At 38.8% G+C, this 12,030-nt stretch overlaps 2 long non-coding RNA genes across 4 annotated transcripts; one reads left to right on the top strand and one right to left on the bottom strand.

The window, feature by feature from the left end:
* Positions 1–5,039: 5,039 nt before the first annotated feature.
* LOC127468158 (uncharacterized) lies at positions 5,040–5,548 on the bottom strand. Of its 2 annotated transcripts, none has more exons than XR_007903419.1 (2): positions 5,326–5,548; positions 5,040–5,192 (listed from the first exon to the last, which is right to left on the bottom strand). It is a non-coding gene; the product is annotated as an uncharacterized LOC127468158 (long non-coding RNA). The 2 variants fall into 2 exon arrangements; XR_007903420.1 differs by having other exon boundaries at positions 5,332–5,548.
* A 93-nt stretch (positions 5,549–5,641) lies between these two features.
* Positions 5,642–7,731, top strand: LOC127468160 (uncharacterized). 2 transcript variants are annotated; one of them, XR_007903422.1, is made up of 3 exons: positions 5,642–5,898; positions 6,016–6,101; positions 7,539–7,731. It is a non-coding gene; the product is annotated as an uncharacterized LOC127468160 (long non-coding RNA). The 2 variants fall into 2 exon arrangements; XR_007903423.1 differs by having other exon boundaries at positions 5,642–5,919.
* The last annotated feature ends 4,299 nt before the right edge of the window (positions 7,732–12,030 follow it).

The raw sequence follows: 12,030 nt of genomic DNA, 5'->3' as shown, positions 1-12,030 counted from the left end.
CTGCACCAAAGGCCTGTTTCATTAAATATGTGTTATAAAAGCAGGTGAGGAAACAAGCAAATTAACCTGGGCCTTTACCCCTCTAAGGGTATGCAGACAGCAGAATGTGCCCCTAAGGATTCAGGGGAAAATCTGACAGATGCCATGGTAGAGCAGGGGGTAGATTAAGAATCTCAGGCAGCTGAAGTGACAGGTAACAGTCATATCTCTGTGTGCAAACAGTAACAACAGTGGGCAGATGGGTGTACTGAGCTTTCTCCAGAAAATTGTTGGCACAAAGGGCTTGTAGCAACCTTGCAGAAGGATTCGGCATTGGCTTTAGTGGGCTGTGAGGGAACATAAAGGTCTCAACAAGCCCTTGCAGGATTCAGTCACTGAAAAGATAGGAGTGTGTGTCTATATCTAAGCCACCTTGTGGTTCAGTAGCAACCAGAGTCCAGTCCTGTATCCATTCTTTTACCCATGCTGCTTACATGTAGATTACTACTAACTCCAAAGTATGTTCGCCTCATTTCCAAATGGCAAGAAAGTAGGTTTTATTATGTCTGCTTTACAGGTAGAAAACTGAGGCACAAAGAGGAACAGTGGCTCTTCCTAAGCGACAGTGGAAGATGGTGGCCAAAGAGGAAATTAAACTGAGTTTTCTCCATCCTGAAGTTATAGACATACACCTAGAACCATCCCTGTGCCTGAAATAAGATGTTGAATTGTCCAAAAAAGTGAAGCTGCTCCCTGGTTGCCCTCACAAAGTAGCGATGCCGTGTGAACCCATTCTGAGAATGGTGCTGTACCAAACCCTGACAAAATTATTGGAGAGGATCACATTCATGTCAATCAGTGTGGGGCAGTTCTTAAGGCTCTGCCTTCATGCTGGCATTGGTATAATTTAGAGCTCAGCATCTTTACATCCACATATGCAGGTGTAACAGGCGTGTGTGGATGAGTGGAGCAGAAGCTGTGACCATGCACCCTCTTCTGTTTCCTTTCCTTACCACATAGAGTGTTAACTGGTGTGGGAAGTGTTATTTCCTTAAGGACAAATCCTCCTAGTATTTCACATTTTACTTGACAGGAACCCCTTCACCTTCCAATTTCAAATGAATACATTTCATTAGAAATGTTTCATATTTCTTGTGCAACTTATTCCAACAAGAATGTTTATCTTCATTGAATTGTTTGCATTTACTATCAAAATAAATAAAAAAATATTAAGTGTAAATGGCATTTCCCCATGGGCTGCCTCATAAAAACAAACAAACAAACAAGCAAATATGCAAACAAACAAAAAACAAATGAAATCCAACCAGCTTTCTGGCAAGAGGAAAATTGTATGGGTAAAAATATCTGCTTACTTGATTCCACACGCAGCTCTTTTTCAAGGGATGGAAATGCTTCATTGTGGAGCATACAGGCAGAACCTGATTATGTGAAGCTAGATTGTGGGGCTGTAATACGTGTTGACAAGCACTTTCTCAGGAGGTACAATGACCTAAGTAAATGCCCACCAACACGAATAAGGTCTCCACGGTTTCACCTGCTTGTCAATACATTTATAGGCTGAACTCTATTGTACACACAAATTTACAAGCAGAAAGAGCTAAATATATGGAAATGGGGTAAGCATGCAAGTCTGAATACAGGTTATTTCCAGGAGTAAGTTCACTTCCACAAAATTTACATTCACCCAATGTTTTTGTGAGATTCATCCCATCATGCAGGGATGAACATGACAAAAATACAAGTTTTTCTTAAATTTGTGCCTATCAGCATAGGAAAGATCATGGGTAATACAACATATATACCTAAGGATTAAAATATTTAATTGTCAAGCCCACTTCCAGAATGTTTAATCCTGTTTCTGAAATGGGGAAGGGAAAACAGGGTCACTATTAAGATACAGTGTACACAAACATGAAATGTGGACTGAAACTATTGGATATCAATTGCATTTGGAAAAAAATTTACTGGGAGCTAGGGCAAGAATCACTTTAGCTGTCTGCTAGTTCAATAATTTGAGATGTTTTACAATATGAATTCTCTGAATGAAGTGTTGCCAACCCAACTGAGCTAGCAGCAATGGCCTTGAAACGCTGCTAGATGGAAGAACCGGGTTTCACAGGTGCCTGGTTTCACTGAGCTGCTTTGAACGTCAGTGCCTCTAAATGGTCCCACAGTTGGACACAACATGTGACTGGGAGTTATAAACTTGCATGGCAGAATGGCTAGAGCACCTCTCCTTCAATGTTCAGGTTAGGCCTAATCTGTCTGTAGCCCTGTAGAAAAATATTTTCTAGGAAAATGAGAGTGCAAGGGCCACCACACATTGAAAGTCTGTTATTGAAGTAGGGGGTCCTATGCTAGGGATTTTTTGTGGTTCTTCTTTTATCAGTTTTGCCTCTGTATTAATTTCATTTGATTTCTGATTATAAGCATTGACCCCTGAGGGAAAAAATCTTGCTGTTTATATGTTCTGCTTCCTGCTGAGTCGTTCTGTCATGGTAGGAAAGGCTGGAACGCCCCTTGTACTCCAAGACACACTCAAGTAGGAATATGGGCACACTCTGTTTCATGTATTTCTGCTGCCACCTTCACTTCTCTTTTTATCTTTTCTCTGTACTGTTTTTTCACCCTGCTAACACATGGATGGAAATTGCCCCCATTGTTGTTCCCACTAGTTTGTTTTGTTGCTTTTCTTATTTCAGTATCTCTCCTTATGCTGAACACAATTCAGTAGCACTTTTAATCGAGGAAAAATGAGTTTCCTCACATCTGTACTCCTTTATGGTTTAGGGCAAGTAACAGATAGAGAATCCCTCTTCAAAACTAGTTTTTATGTAATCAACTGCGATGGTTTAATGAAAGGGCCCAAATATTTTTTAAGCATTTTCCTGTTACTATTAATAATAATGTACTTTCTCCAAGGTTCTTATTTGGTTTTGACTAAAAAACTGTGTGGTTGCTACCTTCCCTGTTACAGTTCAGTGTCTTCCCAAGAAAAGACCCAGCTGGTGAAATCTTGTTGCTGTTTTTGTTAGAATACAAACTCTCTTCTAAAACATTGTTTTGACCTCTTCTGTTCTCCAGCTTTTTTCAGAGCTTTTACAATGACACTGAAGTAAGTCCGGAGTGTGTTTTTGCCAGGTTGTCATCCCTGGACTGAAGTCTGTAGGGATAGTCTGCTTTCTTGTGGCAGTAACCAAACACATACTTTGCCAATGGAACTAATTTCTTTCTTTTGCAAATCTTCTGTGTACTTTGAGAAATTTTGTGGATTGCTGGCTAGTAAACTTTCATGCTGAACAGTCATGTGTGTATGTGTATGTGTGAAACAAAGACAGGAGAAATATCCTACAAAATTCAGAAGTTTCAATATGGCAACTGTCCTAGTCCACTTTGAGACTCCTTTATGTATGATGAAGTAGTAATTTAGCATAATAATAAGATGAAGGTCAATTTCTTTAGATGTTCTTTAAGAAGTCCTCATTTTCTCACTATCCATGGATGCAGAGATAATACAACAAGGATGCTAGCACAGACTGTTTCAGCATTTACTCTTTCCCAGCACATGGTGCTTGATAATAGCATCCTGTTGATCTTTGTCCTCTGTATTTGGCTCTGTAAAAATCTGTTAGGAAACAGTTGTAGTGCTGGGGACTGATGAAGCCGTAGGATGCTGCTGTATCTTTGTTTCAACTAGAGATTTTAAGAAAGTATTAAAGGGTTATTTCTTATCTCTGATTAAGTCTAAGGTTTCATTCCCCAATGCCATCAAACTAACACCTTTCTTTAGTATAATACATACATGCCTTTGCAAATATTTTAAAAACAGTCATCAATCATGTGTTGTAAGAGAACACTAACCATCAAGAAGTAGACTTCCCTTCTTATTCTCCAAAGGTGGAATTCAATTATGCAGAGGAACAAAACAAGGTCTATGTACCATCCAAGTCCCTCATAGTCCTGTTTGTGCTGACTCTTTACACACGGGTAGACTCTACCACAAAGAAACAATTTCTGTGTGATGTCCGAGTGCCACAATCAATTAAATTTTGTCTGTAGGACCCCTGTCAGTATTGTGTGTGGAAGATGGAAGACATGCCAAGAGGAGTTTTATGCCCAGTGGGCCTGGCTCATGCCCAGCTGAAGTCAGTGGAACTTTTGCCACTCCTTCCAAAATCAACAGAATGGCTCCTCCACTCACTCCCTGTTTCTCTTGCTAAGGCACAGTTCTCTGATATTTTCAGGCACTCGTGCTCTTCAGCTTGGAATCCCCACAAGGTTGGGTTTCATAACAAAAGGCAGCCCTCATTCTTTTAAATTCGAGTAGACAGAAGAGAGCAAGGTGAGTCATTTTTTTTCCCTTGCTAGTCTTGATAGGATGCTGCAGGTTTGCCAAAGATTACTTGAGGTTTCCATGGATAAGGTGCGAGTGAAGACTGCAGCAGTTTGAAGCAAACTAGGATGTTGTTTTTGTAGGTTTTCTTCTTAATTCAGTGGAAAGGACAAAATGCACGTGCAGCACTATCCTAGAGCCACTCCCTCAGCTGTTTGCATTTTAGCAGTGAGTGTCATCTCTTTAAAAATGTTTGATGTTATCCTCAGTAAAAGAATCCTTGTAGTCCAAAGCAGTCTCTTGTTCCAGAAACGTTCCCATATCCTCGTAGAGATCTTACAGACCTGACACAGAGCCTTTGAAGTAAACAGAAAGTCTCAGTGGCCTCAAGGGTTTAGTTAGGGAGCCCTGTGGACTGCACAAGACAGGTAGCACCATCAAAAGCACCTAATAACTACTGACAGTCAGTAGGTCTTAGTCTCCAAATCACATGGATGACTCTGAAAATATTTATCCCAGGGCTGGCTATACATTCTTAGGAGTACAGAGCACATAAATGGTACTCAATGAATAATATAAAAGTTCTTCTAAGTACAAAAATATCTCTGTTCAGGAAAATTATAATTTTATGCTTTGCTATTTCTTTTTTGTCAATGTTTTTGTGAGCATCCCTTTGGCTATAGTATTTGCTTAAAGTACAAATATGTACTATGTGTCAAAATAAAATATTTATTGAATACATTTACTTTGTGTCTGTTGAGTTATGGGTGGATTCTGAAGTGCTTCTTTGCTGCACCTGATGAAGCCATTTTACATTCTCTCTTGGCTAGAGACAATGAAAATTTGAAGCCTCACAGTTCTGCAAAAATAAATGTTTGAAGAGAATTTGAGTTGAAATTTATCACAAACATTCACTTTTGCTGTCACTCCAGGACCAGCCACAGGATTGCATGAAAACAAGGGTTTTTAAGGGTGGGGATAGTTGTCTCTACCAACACCAGTCCTAATTTGTAGGTGGGCTAATATGAAATGGTACTACAGACTGGTGGGTGCAACTTGTCCAAGGATGTTTGGAGTGGACTATGGCTTTCCTGATGTCCCCAGAGAGGGCAAAGCACATGGTCTTGGTTTCTTTTCTTATCTCTTTCTTGCAATAATTCAAGAAGAATGTGAGCAAGTGGAGGACTGAGTCATTTACACCATGGCCTGCATCACCCAGATGCAAAAATGGGTTTTGTAGATGACTGTGACATCACTGAAGAAAAGTACCACTATGACCTCTGAGAAGAAAAGAGAATGTACCTTTCCCAAGCTCCAGGGAGTCTGCATGGTAACTAAGAAATTGAAAAAATTTCTGGCACTGGTAGAAGTTCAAAAAACAGCCTTGGGACCTGACAAGTGGTCCTTCCTGTCAGAGAAATTTACTCCTAGACAGAGGAGCAAGCTGGTATTCAGACACTGACAGCAGCAGATACTCATATTGAGTTTGCCTGATTGAAAGTGATGTGGTTGATGATAGCTCATCAGGAAGCAGGAGGGCACCCTCCCAGGGCCTCATTGTCCATGTAAGCACCACCAAAGTGGAGGTGGGCATTGAAAACTCAGACCTTGGGTTCGTGTGAGACTCCTGTGCGAGACACCAGGCACTGCAGCTACTGCCATCTTCTGTGGTTGCTTCACAGGGTGTCCTGCTGTCCTCACTCCATGTCTTTCCCTGAGCATCTGTTAGAAGTGGCAGCCGTGATGCACCTTAAGCCTCCTGCAAAAGGTGAAGGACAAACAAAGGCATTGTTATCAAGTCGTGTGCTTTAGTTTGGATTAAAACTGTAAAACTTCAGGCACAGTTTTTCAAGGAGAATCTATGAATGACTAAGTGGGTCTGTGCACAGACTCATAACCAAAGGATTTGTCAATGGGGAGATTAAGTTCATTGTAGCTGTCTCTTTGTTAAGTGATTGGGTCCTTTGAATATGTAAGCAATATATTATGAGGCCTAGAACAAGTAAAATTAGATGGATATTCAGTTAGGTAGGATCTCCTTTGTTTTTGTTTGTAAGTGATGAAGAGACATACAGGATGCCCTTGGTTCTGGACCCACTCTGGATTTTTTTTGGTGGTTGCTCAACTCCTCTTACTGTCTATAAACAGAATCTGAGGAGATTGTCTTTTGTCAGAGTTACATATGTGCCTGAAGTTATATGGTGTCACAGTTCCATTTAACTTTCCTGTATGAAGATTTAGAAGAACAGAGAACCTAAAAAATGCTAATTTCTTATCTACTGGATTTAAATTAAGCATGCAGGGATCCGTGCCTCAAATAATCCGGTTTGTACAGTTCAAACACATTCTGCAACTCGAAAAAGAAAGACCCAATTCAACAACTACTTTATTTCCTCACCTCATTACAATCGTTGCAATGCAATTATGTTAAATCCAACACAGGAAACCAATTATTTTTGCTGATACGGTGGAATATTGACTGTTAGAGAGTGAGAATAGAGGTCTACCAAGCCAAAGAGAGCAAATGATGACTGGTCCTTCAAATAACTCTAATTTCTGTAAAAGTAAATATCAGCCCTTTCTTTTATCTTTGTGTATCATATCATACAGAAAGAGGTCTTGACATTCTTTGAAAGCTACTCAGAAACCTCCACATGAGCTGTGCATAAAGAGCTGTAGGTAGCACATGAAAAGTCTTTAAAAACAATTCTGCAACCGTGGCTAGATCCACTGGGATCAAATAAGGTAGTCTTTAATTATAGCCCCCCTGAAAAACTATGCATATGCAGAATGTTTCCAGAATTTGGCTATACCTTGAGACCTGTTTTTGAAGACAAGCCTTTCACATGTTTTAAATGGGATTTAGCCAATTTAAAGGGATGAGCTTACACAGTTGCCTTTATGATCAGAACCAAAGATGTTGTATGACTGATTTTTTAAAAATTTAACATATGTGCACTTATCCTATTGAAATAAAAACACCTCTGTGAAAAGTTAAGCATGTCCATAAGCTTTTGCAGGATGGGCCTGATTTTGTGAAAATGTACTGAAAAACCTGTGTAGTACCTCCTCAGTTCACTTCTATCAGAAAGCATGTTAGAGCCTATGTGTATTGGCGTGGAATTGCACTGTTAGCTGTATAAAAAATAGCATTTTCTTGCAAAAAATTTCCTGGTTGTTTTAGGAGATTTTTTTTCTTTGACAGAAAATGTATTGATCTGATCCTGGGAAAGTGACTGTAGTGCTCAACAGAACGGTTCCTGCCACATAATTTTGATGTTCATAAGGTTGTGTAATATTTCATATGAAAAGCCTCTGTCAACTTCTACTGACTGCTGAATCTTAAAATGATTCATCCACACAAATGTATTTTTCAGGAAATCTTCTGAAGCAGGAGACTGACCTCACTGCAAAATACAATTTAATTAAACATATGTTGATTATAAAAGTATGTACATATCTCTATATATTTCTTTTCTCTTTTCTGATTTATTTTTTAACTCACAAGGAAATACAGTGTTTAAAATAATATGAAAAGGAAATTAATGAGAAATAATATATTTTGAAGTATAAATTTGGAAAAGCATGTATTTCTATGTTGTAACTTTTAGTGTTTACATATAACTATAAAATAAGAAAAGTTAATGTGTGAAATAGCTAAAATTGTCACCATTTCTCAGTTCTGAATTAAATAATGTTTATATTTCAAATAATTGTAGTCCATGTTTATATCTTCAGATTTCCATCTCAGTAAATCTGAATGTTTTTGCCAGTCAGATTTCCCATACACCAATGGAAAATTTGATTTCTATTCCTACCTTTTACAATTTCTCTTAATCTTCATGGGAAGAACCATCTGTAATAAACTAGGAGAGGAGAGACTGGTTCCACTGACAGCAAATGAAGGTTTTCCCATTAGTTCCCTGAAGTTAGGAGTTTCAGTCTCAAGACATAATTACAGGTAATGATGGACATGTTTAGGTTGGTGTTTAGCCATTGGCTTCAAAGAGGACACATTTCACCCTCAAATGTTTTATTTCAGTAGTGTTTTAAAATATCTGTGTGACTAGATGTATACAAACACACACACCCCCACAGAGGTTCCTCTCGCTCACATTTCATGTGGGAGAACACATGGTAGGCTCAGAGTTAAAGCCATGAAGGTGTGGTGTTCTTTGATTGTCTTTTTTTTTAAACACAGATATAACTTGCATTGAAACTTTCTCTTTTTTTGGTGGTGCACAGATAAAAAAACCACTCCAACCCTTTCATAAAGAAGAAATTTTTCCAGCTTGTCTCTGACTGTGTTGTCAGGACCAGTGTCTCACTCATGTGTGATGTTATGTTTTCCCATAAAGCTTTGATAGGAACTAAACATAGAAACTTTAATTCATTTCTTAGTCCTAAACCAGTCATTATTTTACAAACTTATGGCCAAATTTACTAGTGAGTATTACAAAGGTCATTGTGTTGCATAAAGCCACAATTTCTCAAGAAGAGATACATTACTATTTTAAAACCTTTTAACCTTTAAGCTAAGCTTACAATTTTGTGACCTGTTGCACGTTCACATGTAGTATTCAACTTGAAATCTGAGCAAACTGGAGGTGAGCCCAATCCAAATGAGCCAATCCAAGTGAGACCAATTTGGAAAACTGTATCTAGAAAAAATCAAAATCGTATAATCATAGAATAACCCAGGTTGGAAGTGACCTGAAAATGTAGGCATTTTTTTATATCTCCTCTTAAAGAACAAAAGAAGGCCCAGCACAAGTATTGTACGTCACTAAAGTATCTTCATGTGATTAAATTAAATTGGATTTAAAGTGGCGTAGGGGCCTTGAAATGGTCTGATAGACTTCACCTTTGCTGACACTGGGGATTGAGCTATGGATCTTCAAAACAAAACACCATAAACCTCTGCAAACTATGAAGACCTGAGAATTTTAGCAGACATTTTCCATTAAATGGCTATGGATAGAGACAAGAAAAACATCCTGTAGGTGTTGGTACACAGACAGTATAATGTTGCTGCGGTAGCTGGATGAAACCAAACCCACCACAGCATTGATATGGATTCTAATCAGTAATAAGGTGGAGCAGAGAAACATCTCCCAGTAGTGACTGAGCCCTTCACTGTATAATTTTCATTGCCGTTTAGAGTCCATGATAAAGAATTTCAGTTCACAGATGCAAAAGCCTTTCAAGAATGATGCTACAGATAAGACACCTCAGATACACTGACTTAATAAAAGCTACTCCTCCTCTAAATGTGAGTTTTGATGCTTCTTCCTTATTTAAGGGCTATTTCTCCCTGTCCACATTCTAATTAGTGCCAAGGAAAAGTCCTGTGCTGCCCAAAAAGACACCTGTAGATTTTTGCTGAGTCTAGTTGTTCCAAGCAGCGGTCTTTGGACATCTCCAGGTCCTGTTAAGTAGTTGTATGTTGTTTCCATAGACCTATCGGGTCATTGATGCTCTTTGACTCTTTTATTTTCAGGTGCTAAGTTAGTTAAAAGAAGAAATGATATAACACTGTCCTAAGATGACTATTCGAAGTGAGCAATTGCTGCTCTAGTTGCCATAGGGATACTGAATGAATGCAGATGAGGTAGGAGATATCCGGAAGGCTCTGTGAACACGAGTTTCTCTTCAGCAGCCCAGTGTGACCAAAAGCTGGGAGATTTCTGCACTTCCATCATGCTGGGGGCAGATGTTGAAATGGCTGTCTGCGTGCTGCACCTTGCTCACCACTGAAAGTGGAACTTGGCTCTTAGGTGCTTTTGAAAACATTACCACAAGTTCCCTAGGAGCAATACTTAGAAACAGCTACTTGTTGCAAAGACTAAAATACCACCAATACTGGATTCATAATAAATCCACCAAGGAAAACTGTGGAAGCTGCATACAGATGAGACCAAGTGGTGTATTTGGGGACTGATAGAGTCTAATTAAAATAAACTAATATTTGGAGAGGAATAACTCCTCCGCAGAGAAAGGAGCTATTACGTAGAAGGTGTTCAACACTATGACAATCTTTCCGTGGAAAAGGACTGATAAGTGAGCTGCCACCCAAGAACTTTGGTTCTAGTATTATTTATCTTATTGATGATGTGGTGAAAGTGGTCAACTGCACAGAGAATGGTGATCATTTTTAGTTCAGTTGTGCATTGGGATGTATTCCAAACAGGACTAAATCAAGGCTCTAGTCACTGCAGATATAACCTATAAATGCATGACATAATAATGCCTAATCCTCAGAAAACACTGACAAACTTAAGCGATAACTTGGTGACACACACCAGCACTCACAAAATCTACCTTTGGAGCACCATTTCCTCCCAGCCTACTCATGGAAAGAGATAGATCTTATAGCCTAAGGGTCCTCAGATTTATTCTTTCTATAGGAAGCTACAGAAAAACACCGATGACATTTATGACAAGAATCAACTCTGCCCTCAGGTGCTTTTTCACAGTTGTACATGAGGACTGAGTTTAACACTAAATTATTTGGTTAAAAATACACAAAAAAGTACAGTTTCACACTGTACATTTTTGACACAGACACAGCTGTTAATTATTAAGGCAGGCTAGAGCCTTGGCTATTGTGAATGGATGTATCTCAATTGCCTTCAGAGAAATTGTAGTGATTTGCTTCAAGTCACTTAGACTATCGGCTCAGACTTTCAGCTCCCAAAATGCAAATTTGTGCTGGAAAAAAAACATACTGGCCATGAGTAGGTTGCAAATTTGATGCTCTTTCTAGGTCTATTTTCCCAAACACTGTGCATTGGATGTATTAACAGTGTAAGATACCCTTGAAAGGATTAACTGTAGATAATATACCCAAATTTGAGCCAGGATAATTTATTTGAAATAGTGAAGGGTATGAATGAGATTTTATGAGAACAGATGTAAACATTCCCCAACTAGATGGAACGAATTAGCAGCTAAGGAATAAACAGAACGCACGTGGTTCACTGATAAATAAATACACAGAATCTGACTTGTCTTGCTCAAGAGTGGACTAGATGACAGTAGTAGCTTCTCTATTCCCACTCATCAAAATACTGTCTGCCCTTCCTATACAACACCTCTAAGCTTAAAGCTTTGCAACTTCTTCTAAAATGTCCTCCCTGTCCTCATTTTTATGGTTATTATAGTATTATTAACACTATGCATTAGTACCTTTCCAAGTTGTCTGATGGAGGTTAATTAATCCCTTTTAAACCACTCAAGACTTAATTGAAATAAACAAACATTATCATATCCATCTTCCAGCTGAAGGAAATGATTCACGGAAAAGTTAAGTTGCTTCTAAAGTCATAAAACAAGTCAGTAGGCAAATCAGGGGGAGAGGTAAGCAGCCCTGGACTTCTAGACTCCCACTATAATGATTGCATTAGCCTGACTTCCTAGAACCAGTATGTCTGAATGACATAATTTTATTCAAAAGAGTTCTCAATTATATTCACATTTAGACTTGATTCCAGTATTACTGTAGCCAGTGGGAACACAGCAGCAGAAGATTTTGGTGCTAATGTAGCCTTTCCAGTGAAAGACAACTGTGAGACAGTGTGGGTGAAATCATTTTCCTAATGGGGTACTTTTTTTAATGTTAGCAGGTGTTAGTATTATAAACTTGAAAGAAAGGCCAGGTGCTGTGTTCAGGTATGATCTCACCTTCCCTGTAAATG

Source organism: Manacus candei, unplaced genomic scaffold (genome assembly GCF_025592945.1).
Source record: "Manacus candei isolate 608988 ecotype Guabito, Panama unplaced genomic scaffold, ASM2559294v1 h1tg000014l, whole genome shotgun sequence".
NCBI lineage: Eukaryota > Metazoa > Chordata > Aves > Passeriformes > Pipridae > Manacus > Manacus candei.
The sequence above is the reverse complement of the archived record's forward strand: the minus strand, read 5'-3'. Positions and strand labels throughout refer to the sequence as shown.